Here is a 12800-nt window from a genome sequence, read left to right as displayed (position 1 = left end):
AGAATCTAACCAATGGTTTTTGGGCAGAAGCTGTTAATACTACAATGTATTTAAAGAATAGGAGTCCTATTAAAAGTCTTGAGTATAAAACTCCTTTTGAAGCATTGTTTGGCTTCAAGCCTGCAGTAAGTCATCTTAGAGTATTTGGTTGTAAAGCTTTTGCGCATGTTCCCAAAGAGAACAGGAAGAAGTTAGATTCAAAGGCCATTAAATGTACCTTCATTGGATACTGCAGTGAGTATAAGGCTTATAAATTGTTTGACCCTTCTACTCACAAGGTGTTTGTCAGTAGAGATGTAATATTCCATGAATAGGTTGATGATGGAAATCTTGTTCAAAACAATGAAGAATGGCATGTACCCTTACTTCCAGAAGAGGATAGTGAAACAGGAATCAGTCAGCAACAGGAACAGAAGCAGGAATAGCAGCAACAGCAGGATAATGTGGAAGAAATCAAGTTCAGTCCATAAAGAGAAGAAAGCCACAGAATAATTGAACCCCCGCTGCTCAGGAGATCGAGCAGGCCAAAACAGTTACTAGCTCGATATAGGGATTGTGCGCTCATGACTGGTATGTTAAACATTGCAGAACCTTCTAATTTTTATGAAGCTAGTAAAAGTTCTGAATGGAAGGAAGCAATGAAGGAGGAATATGAATCAATCATTAAGAACAATACTTGGGATCTAGTAAAGCTTCCTAATGATAAACAACCCATAGGTTGCAGATGGTTATTTAAGTTGAAATTTAAAGCAAATGGGTCTATTGATAAGCATAAAGCAAGGTTGGTGGCAAAGGGGTATTCCCAGAAAGAAGGTATTGATTTTGAGGAAACATTTGCCCCTGTTGCAAAATTAAATACTATCAGAATGATTATTGCTTTAGCCACTAAGCATCATTGGAAAATACATCAATTAGATGTTAAATCTGCTTTCTTAAATGGTGACTTAAAAGAAGAAGTATACTTAGTGCAGCCTGAGGGGTTTGTTAAGAAGGGAGAAGAGCACTTAGTATGTAGATTAAAGAAAGCTTTATATGGTTTAAAGCAAGCTCCTAGATCCTGGTACAAAAAAAATTGACTCTTTTTTCCTCATGCATGGTTATAAACGGAGCAAAAATGATCCCAATTTGTATATTGTGTTTAATGATGAGGGATAGATAGTGTTGATTTCTTTATATGTAGATGATCTGATCATGACAGGGAGTGCAGAAAATCTCATTGAAGAAATCAAGTAGCAATTATCACAGAAATTTGAGATGAAGGACCTTGGAGAAATGCATTACTGTTTGGGTCTAGAAGTTTGGAGAGATTCAAGCCAAACTTTCTTGTCCCAGGGTAAGTATGCAAAGAGTCTGTTGTCTAGGTTCAAAATGGATGAGTGTAAGGCTGCATTTGTGCCTTTACAATAGAATAGCAAACTTCAGGTGAATGATGGTTCGAGATATGCAGATGCAACACTGTACAGACAATTGGTTGGTAGTCTTATTTATTTGACTACAACAAGACCAGATTTAGCTTATGCAGTGAGTGTTTTGAGTCAGTTCATGACTCAACCTCATGACAACCATTGGCTTGCAGCGAAAGGAGTATTAAGGTATCTGCAAGGAACATCAAACTTTGGTATTTTGTATTCTGACTCATTTGATGTTAGTTTGATAGGTTATACAGACTCTGATTGGGCAAGAAATTTAGATGATAGAAGATCAATTATAGGTTACGCCTTCACCATTGGTTTCGTGGTCATCTCTTGGTGTAGCAAGAAGCAACATACTGTTGCCTTATCCTCAGTAGAAGCAGAATATCAAGCTATGTGTGCAGCAGCATGTGAGGCAGTTTGGTTGCGTAGAATTCTCCAAGATGTAGGAGAAGAACAGACAAAAGCTACAATTACCAATTGCGATAATCAGAGTTCCATCAAACTGGCTTACAGTCCCGTGTTTCATAAAAACACCAAGCACATAGACACTCAATTTCATTTTGTCAAGGAGAAGGTGCAATCCAAAGAGATTTGTGTAGAGTATTGTAATTCTTGTGATAACATGGCTGATATATTCACTAAGCCTCTGGGAAGACTGAAGTTTAATTTGTTTATGATACATTAGGTGTGTTTAATAACCCCTTTCTCCATTAAGGGGGAGTGTTAGAATTAATGGAGATTAGGTGAATATTGTTACTTAGTTATGATTAAGTGTTTTTTTTACACATTCAGTTCTTATTATTTAGGGATTTGTTTTACTATCCCTAACAAAATGTATCTATTTATTATTGGAGTTTAATGTGAAGCCTAGGCGGGTACATTTGCTTGTAGGAGTTCTTGGTGATCCGCACCTGTGAGCTCCTCCTATGTTGTTTGGCAATTCATGTCTTCCATGTGCAACTGTTGACAAATTTGTTCATGAGTTTTGGATAGATAGTGATCAGCGATGTTAAGACACTTTTAGATGTTAAGTCACTATTTCAATTCCCTGAGATTTTATTAAGATGTTATTTTTAGAATGTTATTTTTAGAAATAACTATGACGTAAACCTCACCCATACTAAATTGGATAAAAAAAACCATGAAAAAATTCATGATATATATCACCCATACTAAATTTGAAAAAAAAACCCATGAAAAAGTTCATGATATATATTAACTTCTTGCTATTTAAATTGATAAGGATGAAGCCTGTCAACACTTGCTTGGTTTATTTTAATCAAATTCCAAACCATATGTTTCAATGTTTGAACTGTGAACTGCCATTGACCTCGTTCCCATTGACCTCCAAATGTAGCCAACTTATGATAGTCTAAAGCTTTAGTACATCATCGATTAGATTTCCAAGTCATCTACGTTGGAATATCAATATAGAATATAATCCATTATTGGCTTACTGAATTGCAATGGTTTGTCCTCATGAGCTTGGGTTTAGTGGACTGCTTACATCTTTAGATTTGTCTCAAATATGAAACCAGTGAACCAAACACATTCTAAAATACTTATGTATAACTGTAACTGGGAGGAATGAAGTTGAATACAGAGTTAACCACATAGCTATTTGGTGGGAATTTGGAATTTTGTGGTGCATCTTAACATATAGTGAAATACACTGAAAACACACCTACGCATATGGATTCAAAAGCCTTTAAAACCTACATAGACTCATACCACGCAATCCGAGTATTCGAATTTCGTCGGACAGTCTCATTCTAAGCCATGAACATTTGTATCATGCAATCTGAACATTTCAATTTCACCATTTTAATCATTAAAAAATGAATTTGACCAATTTCAATTACTCAAACAACATTAAAATGTTGGTTATTGATTTAAGGATGGGTCTAAATTTTTCTTTTTACCCTTTGGCATCGATTATCCTAATAAGCAAATCGGTCAGGGGAAAATCCTTTCCCATACAGGAATTCTTCACCCTGACTTATAGTTTTCTCTATGGCAGTTAGTTGGTTTGTCTTGCATCTTCTCTTCTGTTTCATAGTCTTCCTTGTCCTTTCTGATTGTGCTATATATCATGCTGTTTTCTATGTTTCGGTTGAGCAGGCTTCATTTCAAACTCTCGGCGCAACAGGGTTGCATATGTGTTCTCATCGAAAGCAGGCAGCGGTCTATTTTTGTTAAGATCTTGTTTTTGCATATGTGTCGGTTGAGCAGGCTTTTTCTTATCTCTCGGCACACCTGGGTTGCATATGTGTTCACATCGACTGCAAGCTGTGGGCTATTTTTGATAAGATCTTGTTTTTGTATAATGTTTCCTATGGATATGGTCACATCATGGCGCAAATGTTTTCTTTTATGCTCTATCTCAATGGTTTATATAGGCCTGATCTTGTTTCTTTCAAAATATGGCTCTGCTTATGTGCAATTTCAGATCTTGCAGTTTCAGATCTTTGAGACATATTTCTATGTTCGGATGATTGTACATTCTGACCCTTTTATATTTCTTATATAAATACAATTATGCTTTTTCTGTTCTAAAAAAAGTTATAATTTGACATTGCTTAAGTCATATTACATGCTATATTTTTGTATATAAAAATAAATAGAACATTTTCAAAACTTTTGTAATGTCAACCATTAAAATTTGTATTTTCAAAATCTCCAAAAACGATCTAGATAAAACTCGATAGAAAAAATATATAAAACAAATTTGAAAACTTAAAAATTTTCAATATACTTTTATTTACAGTCGAAAAAACAAAAGGCAAATTACTGAAACCCATAAACACTGTATCATGCCATTTGATTCATCATTTTAACAATTTAAAACAAATGAAATTTACAAATTTGAACTACCTTATTGGATCTAAACCGCTTCAACAGTTTCCTATTTATTTATGCTTCAAAAGCCACAGTATTTTCTCATGTTTCTCATGTGTGATATGAAAAGAAAATAAAAAGAAAACGTTTATATAAGTAAATTATTGTTAAAAAATGAAAAGACAAATTAGAATGAAATTTACAAATTGAAACTAGCACCTTACAAGTGAGTAAGTTACACTTGGAGACTACCCAAGCAGTGCTGCTTTGTTTCATTAATCATCAAATCAGAAATATATAAGTGTACATTCAATTTAGGGAGATTAGAACTATCTTCTAAAAAATAGGAAGTAACTCTATTCTGAGACACACATAACCGTGTAACAAACTTTCTTTGTTAATTTCAACTCTCTTCCTTAATGGAGAAAGGATTCACTTGCACATCTAACATCTCCCTAAACAATTCAAATTTAATCTTCCCAAAAGGCTTGGTGAAGATATTAGCTGCATTTGCAAGAAAAATCTCTTTGGACTAAACGTTTTCCCTAACAAAATGAAATTGGGTATCTATATGTTTTGTGTTTTTATGAAAAATATGATTATTTTCGAGCTTGATTGAACTTTGGTTGTCGCATTTAATCACCATAATATCCTTTTGTTCTTCTCCTGCATCATGGAGAAATCTTCTCAACCAAATTGCTTCACAAGTGGTTGCACATACAGGTTGATACTCTGTTCTGCTGATGATAAAGATACAATATTATGCTTCTTAATGCTCCAAGAAATGACCCTGGACCCAAAATCGAAAGCATACCCCATTATAGATCTTCTATCGTCCAAATTTCCAACCCAATCCGAATCTGAATAGTCTGTTAGCTTAACGTCAAAAGAATCAATATATTTAATGCCAAAATTTATGGTTCCTTGAAGATACGTTAGGACACCTTTTGCTACCACCTAATGATTTTCAAGAGGTTTTGTCATGAACTGACTCGACACACTCATTGAATATGTTAAGTCAGGTCTGGTTGTAGTCAAATAAATCAAACTTCCAACCAGTTGTTTGTATAGTGTAGCATCCACCTCTTTAGAACCATCATCACTTTGAAATTTAAATTTATGTTGTATAGGTACTGAAGCAACTTTACACTGATCCATTTTGAATTTCTTCAACAATTCCGTGACATACTTTCCTTGAGTAACAAAATTCTGGCCAGTATCTCTCCAGACTTCAAGACCAAACAATAATGCGATTCTCCAAGCTCTTTCATTTCAAATACCTATGACATCTGCACTTTAATTTATTCAACCAATTCATCAGAATTTCCAGTAACAATTAAATCATCAACATATAAGGAAATCAACACAATTTGCCCCCTTGAATCAAATGTGGTATACATATTTGAATTATTTTTACTTCTCTTATAACCATGTTGTAAGAAGAAAGAGTATATTTTCTCATATCAAGATCTGAGAGTCTGTTTCAATCCATACAATGCCTTCTTTAATTTATAGACCAAGTGTTCTAGCCTCATAGGTCTCAGTAGAAATAACAACATCAGACACAAATAATTTAAGATCATGATTCTGATTTTTGCTAGAAAAATGCCCTCTATGCCTCTTGTGTCTATGTTTGGTTTCATCAGTGTTCTTTTTATAACAAACTCTAGCAATATGACCAGTTCTACCACAATAAAAACACTTAATTCCTGAATCATTTCTAGTAGATGAGATATCTTGAAATGGCTTTTTTTGGGATGGACCACCGCTTTTTTGTCCTCCTCCTGGTTTCCCTTTGAAGAACTTTTTCTTTGCCACCAATGCCAAATCCACATTTCGAGGCTTCAGATTCATATGCCTCTCTTCTTCCTGCATCAAAATCCATGTCAACTCTTCAAAGGTGGGATCTTTCTCCCTCGTCGCAAGCCTTGTAATGAACATTTGATAATCCTTATCATGTCATTTAAGGTAATCACGACAGGATCGGTGTTGGACACTTTCTCCCCTATGTCGCCCAACTTGTCTCTCAATTCTTTAATCCATGAGATGAATGCAACAACGGATTCATTCTCCTACATTCTAATGGAGAGAATCTTACTCTTCATAAACAACAGATGATTTGTATTTTTTGTTTCATACAAATCTTTGAGTGTCACCCAAATGTCATTAACAGTTTTGCATTCTTGGATATGAGAGATTGTGTTGTCTTTTACTGACATCTTCAACAACACCTTCACTTTATTTTCCATCTTTTCTCAGTATTGAATTGATGCGGTTGTGGCACCACTAGCTGCAGTCAGCTTTGCTCATCCTCGTTTGCAATTGTCCATGCACTAGAACCCTCGAGCAATGTTTGCAACTTGAACTTCCACTTGGCATAATTTGACTCATCGAGCTTATTGCTCTCATTAAGGTATGTCTTTGCAATGTGATTATTCATTGTGGCAAAACTAGTTGATTTACAGATCCACCTTCAGATCCTTCAACAATCAATCTATAGATCTAATTCCAGATCCTCTAACAACCGATCTATGGATCTAACTCTATATCCTCCAATAAAATGTTGGAGAGGACCACCAACACAGGTACATCTAGTCTCAGGTCGCCTGTAACATGCATAAAACAACAATGCTCATCCACCTTGCTGCAAGTCGCGCTGACCAAAATTCTCATAATTTTCCAGGATCAGTGTGGGCACTGACCACCATCGCTGATTAGCACTCTTTCCCTGTGCATGACCAACGCTGATCAACACAGTGTCTCCTTGTCAAGATTGTGTTGATCAAGCTTACTCAAAATATCATCGCTCTGTCACAAAAAAAATTATACCAACTGCCAAGGCTTACACACTCTACAATCTCAGCCACAAGGGCTCTTAGCCATCAAGGCTCAACATAGACCCAACTCAGCCACCAAGGCTTTGATACCAGCTTATTTGTCAGCTTGATTGAACTTTGGTTGTCACATTTAATCACTGTAGCATCCTTTTGTTCTTCTCCTACATCATGAAGAAGTCTTCTCAACCAAATTGCTTCACAAGTGGTTGCACATACAACTCTGATACCATGTTAAAAAATGGAAAGACAAATTAAAATGAAACTTACAAATCGAATCTAGCAGCGCATAGGTGAGCAAGTTACACCTGGAAACTGCCCAAAGAGATTCGCTCTGTTTCATTAATCATCAAACCATAAATATATAAGTTTACATTCATTTTAGGGAGATAAAAACTATTTCCTAGAAAAATATGGACTAACTCTAATCTAAAACACGTGACCATGAAATAAACTTTCTCCATTAATTTCAACTGCTATATTTCTTGAAATAGTAAAATTAATATTACACTAGTTCTTAATCATTGTTTTCCCTATATACATTGCTTCCTTGAAGATGAATTTAATTCAATTGAGTAGAGAAAATTCCAAACTACAATGTGTAACTCATAATTTGTCACCGAAGAAACTTAAACATTAACTTCCATCCTCCATCTCAAGTGAGCAGCGAAAAGGGAGGCCACACCCATATGTTTTAAATGTTTTAACTTTGTTCAACACTATTCATGTTGGTGTTACACAAGCCCATACCTATAACCAGAAAATTCAGTCCCTTTTGGTTTTGTTTTATTTTCTTTTATACATTTAATGATATGATTTTTTTTTAAATTATTGTGTTAGCAGGCGCTGGTAGAGATATTGTAAGATTAATGTAAAGTAATTTAAATTAAAAATAAATAAAACACTGAAACAGACTCAACTTAAGAAATAAAATAAAAAATGACCGATAAATGGCCTCGCTGGAGCACTGCTATATTGATTCGTTGCAATCAAGTATTCTAGGCTCCTTGGGAATCCAGAATCCAGTTTCTTCGAAAGGGGCCAGGCCAAGCCCCAGTCCCACCCTTTCAACTCTCGAAAGGGCAGTCTAGGAGAGAGAATCAGATATGTTAAGTTTTCGATTGGCGTTCGCATTGGTCATTTCAGTGAATAGATATATTATGATGATTCAATCATGATGTCGATATTCAAAACCCAGATTCCAAAGAGGCACGCACGACCACTGCATTCGAGAGTCAATAGGTTTGCGGTGTTCATATGATAACTAATTAATTATAATATGAAGACTGGACATTATGGTCGGAATCATGAAGTGACAGCTCTATCTGATCACCGTTAAGCATCCACCAGTGTAACTGGCATTAATATTGGTTTTTTTTGGGCGATTCCATTTTTGAATTCAGTAAATTTTTCCAAATAGCTATTTCCCTAGGGGTTGGAAATAACTATTTTACTACACTTTGCAATTAGTTTAAACAATATTTGAAACTATACTCAAAAGGCAAAGCCATATACTCAAAACGCAAAGCCATTTTTAGCGAGTTAATTTTTCTTTGGGACGAAATTAATCATAACAGTGTTTGCCAGATTTACAATGATTTCTTAAAAATTTAGCAGATTTTAGTCAAAATCTTACTCAAATTTCTACTATTTTTCTAGTAAAATTTTGACCTCCTTAAACTACTCTAATGTAAAATGCAACATATTCTACTTGATTGAATTTGGAAAGCCTAGGAGATATAGAGATTATCGGAATATAGATTTTATTTTTTATTATTAATACATTTATATATAATAACATGTAATTTCTATATAATAACATGTATTTTATAGCTTTGAAAGAAATAACATTTTATAAACAAAAAAATTATTGACCAACAAATTTTAACTTTGTTTATGGGATATGTATATGGAGATTATCCAAATGTAGATTTTAGTTTTTTATTATTAATATATTTCTATATAATAAAAGAAAAATAAATTGTATTTTATGATAAAAACATAGCATTCTATTAATTAAGAGGCTCTCCAGGTGAGATATTTGGAGAGTGCCCAAGCACTTCACACTTCACACAATTCTTTTCAATCAAGAGAACCTAATACATATAGGCTTTCACATTAACAGGGTGGTTTCAACCACTCCCTAGATAGTAAGATCTGAGACCTAATCTTAGAGTCTCAATCCTATCTTTAAAACAACTAACTGTAACTTTCTCCATTAATTCTAACACTCTCCCTTAATGGAGAAAGGGTACTGAAAAAATAACATATGCATGCTGGTTTAGTCTCAGCTAGGCTTACAATTAAAACATGAAAAACTTGGTAACAGAGTTTTCATTTTAGTCTTCTTGTAGCAGAGCCCATACTTGTTCATTTGTGGATGAAGCTTCATCTTCACTCTCTTTGCCATAAGAAAATGATGGAGCTTCGCCTCCTTTTTATGTTTTCTCTCTCTCGAGAGGAACACATAAACTCTTATCCTCCTCTTCAAGTATATACTAACATTCTTTGCATTTGATGTTATAGGTTCTTGGGATTCTTCAATTGCTTCTTCTTGTCTCCCAATATCTGTGCAAAAAATAATGTTAGATTTATAAAGAGGACCACATTTGCTTTTGTCTTCTTACTCCTTCAGGAGACCTTTCATTTCTCCATCACTCTCTACTGACATAGTTATGCTTTCAGCCTCTTCACTCAGTTCCGTCAAGCAGTGGAAGACACAGCTCGGCGTCCCCCTCAGCTTCCTGTACTTGTCTAAACACATGCACTCACCACCACGGCCAATTCGGCCTCCAACAAACTAAATCGGCCTCCAGTTTAGCCATTTCCAAGCAACACACCATGACTTTTATTGATCCGCGCCAATCAACTCCCACAGCATCAATGCCACCAGTTCCAGTTTATGGGGGTTCTGGGCACAAACGGTTTCCACAGGCTCCACGGGGCCTTGCCACACTTCAATATTTGGCCAGTTAAAAAAAGATTCACAGAAGCGTCCAAGCCAGCGCCACGCTCAGAACTCCCACAACATCAATTCCTCAACAGCTTCCACAACTGCTTCCTCGACAACAAATGATCACACAGATCACTTCACAGGCAGTTCCTCAACAGCAGATGGCATCCTCTTGCAGCAGGGCCGCCTGATCGTAGATGGGATCGCACCACGACCTCCTTACGCAAAGGCAGCTAGCACATGGGCTCGAGTCAGACCACGACCTCTAGATCACTTCTCGTCAGGTAGCGATAGCCTCCATGTCTAGATGGAACCCCTTTCTTTACCATGCACTTTTGTAAACATAGAATTCTCTTACACTTAGTGCTACCAATGCAATGAATCTCTAGAGTGCAACGTCACAGATTCGCTACAGCCAACCCAGATCCACTGCTCAGCTCTTAGGTTAATAGACGTTGACCACGATTCATTGCATTGGTAGCACTAAGTGTAAGAGAATTCTCTGTTTACAAAAGTGCATGGTAAAGAGAGGGGTTCCATCTGGACGTGGAGGCTATGGCTGCATGACGAGAAGTGATCTTGTGAGAATAATGTAGAAATAGAATTTAGTTATGAAGCAGTTGAACAGAATTAGTTATGAGCAGTTGATCAGAATTAGTTTGTGTGGTTAGGAATTGGTTGCAGATATTTCCTATATAAGTATGATGTAACTGAGCAAATGATTTAATGAAGTTGTGTGTGAGCCTTGTCTCACTTTTGCTGGTTTTCTGTCCATGTATTTGTCTGTGTATTTGTTTTAAGTTGGTATCAGAGCTTGCTGATTATTCCCTCTGGAATTAATCGAGGCCAGGATAAGCAGTGGGTGCGTTTTGAGTGAGTGTGAGTTTTCTGTTTTAAGTTTTTAAGTTGCAGTCATTTGAGAGCAAAGCGGCCCGGACGAGAACCGACGTCACAGAGCCTCCAAAGTCACGCTTGCTTGAGTTTTTGAAGCACGCCGAGCCACCGCTGACAAAATTAAGAACAAGTTCGGGAAGCCACCAACGAAGAGCGATGTCCACCGCTGAGAAAGCCGTGCAGAGGAGCAGAGCCGTCGTTTAACCGTCCAAAGGTGCCGCATTTTTGAGGAGCTATTGACTGTCTGCGTGAGGCTGGATATGAGTTGGAGGAGTGTGAGCGCTGAGGTGTGTGGAGAGTCCGTTGTGCAGAGAGTGTGAGCGGTGTGTGGAGAGTCCGTTGTGCAGAGAGTGTGAGCGCTGCGTGGAGGTAATTCTTTGCAGAGACTGTTGTGCCGTGGTTAATTCTTTACAGAAACTGTTGTGCCGTGGTCATATTTTGTTTCAGTCGGCCCGGTTTTCTTTGGCTGGTTATAATTTGTATTCCTATCTCCGTTTCTTGACCCTTGACGTCAGTGAGGCCTGCAGTCGCATTTCTCAGGCAGTTGTGTGTTTTTTGTGTGAGGTTTAAACAATCAGTTTGAAATTTTGTGGTGTTATAAAATTATTGAAGGAAAAAGAAGGGTTTGCCGAATCTTGTAATTACTTGATAGCAGAGGTTGTAGAGTTTTATTTTCCTGTTGGATTGAATTTGGTCATTGGTGGAGAAATGGCTAATCCCCTTGCAGATTCCTATTTAAATGAGTCTTCAAAACTTGATGGAGAAAACTATGTAAATTGGAAATTTAAGATCATCACAGTACTGGAGGCATACAATCTCTGGTCGATTGTAAAAGGTGACGAGACCAAGCCTCAACCTCCTACTAACACTCAAGATTGGGAGAAGCGTGAAGTGAGAGCAAGGGTGCTGCTCCGTATGTCAGTGAAGGACAATATTATTCCTCACATTCGGGACTGTGAAACTTCGAAGGCGACATGGGACACTCTTAAAAGTTTGTATGAGACTTCTAATGCAAATCGTATTTTATTTTTAAAAACAAAGCTGCTATCTATCAAAATGGATGCCAATGAAAGCATTAGTAACTTTGTTTCCCGAATTAAAGACTTTAGTGATAAGCTTGGTGATATTGGTGAAAAGGTTTCTAGTACAGACTTGGTAACTGTTACTTTAAAGGGGTTAGTCCCCGACTATAAAGTCTTTATTTCAGCTCTCTCAGCTAGACCGACACCTCCTACATTTGAAGAATTGGCTGGAATTCTTCTTCAAGAAGAAGAGCGCATGAAAACTTTTGAACTGGAGTCAAATGGTTCTGATTTGGCTTTGACTGCCAGAGGCCAAAAACCATTCCGAGGGAGATCATGGGACAGAAACAGAGGCCATTTTCAAGCAAAGCAGAAAGGTAAGGCCCCTCCTGATTCTTATGTTAAAAGGAACATTGTATGTCATTATTGTGGAAAACCTGGACATCTGGCAAAAGATTGCTATAGGAGAAAGAATAATGAATCAAATCAAAGACATAACAGGCATAATGGAAACTACATAAACAGAGACACCTCAGTGAATGATGGTTTTAAAAATCTTAAGTTATTTCTTTCTGATGCTGCATTGTCTGCTGAAACTGATGATGAGAATACTTGGTTTATAGATTCTGGTGCATCGGCACACATGACTTGTAATAAAGAATGGTTTGATAAATATTTTGAGAAATCTGATGGTACACACATTTACTTAGGAGATGATAGGTCACTTAAAGTTCAAGGCTATGACATAGTAAATGTGTACTTACCTAATGGACAAATGAGACAGATTCATAATGTGATGTATGTACCTGCTCTTAAAAAGAATTTGCTATCTGTTTCCGCTATC

Source organism: Pinus tabuliformis, chromosome 7, assembly GCF_031772625.1.
Source record: "Pinus tabuliformis cultivar Carrire ecotype Pingquan chromosome 7, CPIR1, whole genome shotgun sequence".
NCBI classification, from domain to species: domain Eukaryota; kingdom Viridiplantae; phylum Streptophyta; class Pinopsida; order Pinales; family Pinaceae; genus Pinus; species Pinus tabuliformis.
The sequence above is the reverse complement of the archived record's forward strand: the minus strand, read 5'-3'. Positions refer to the sequence as shown.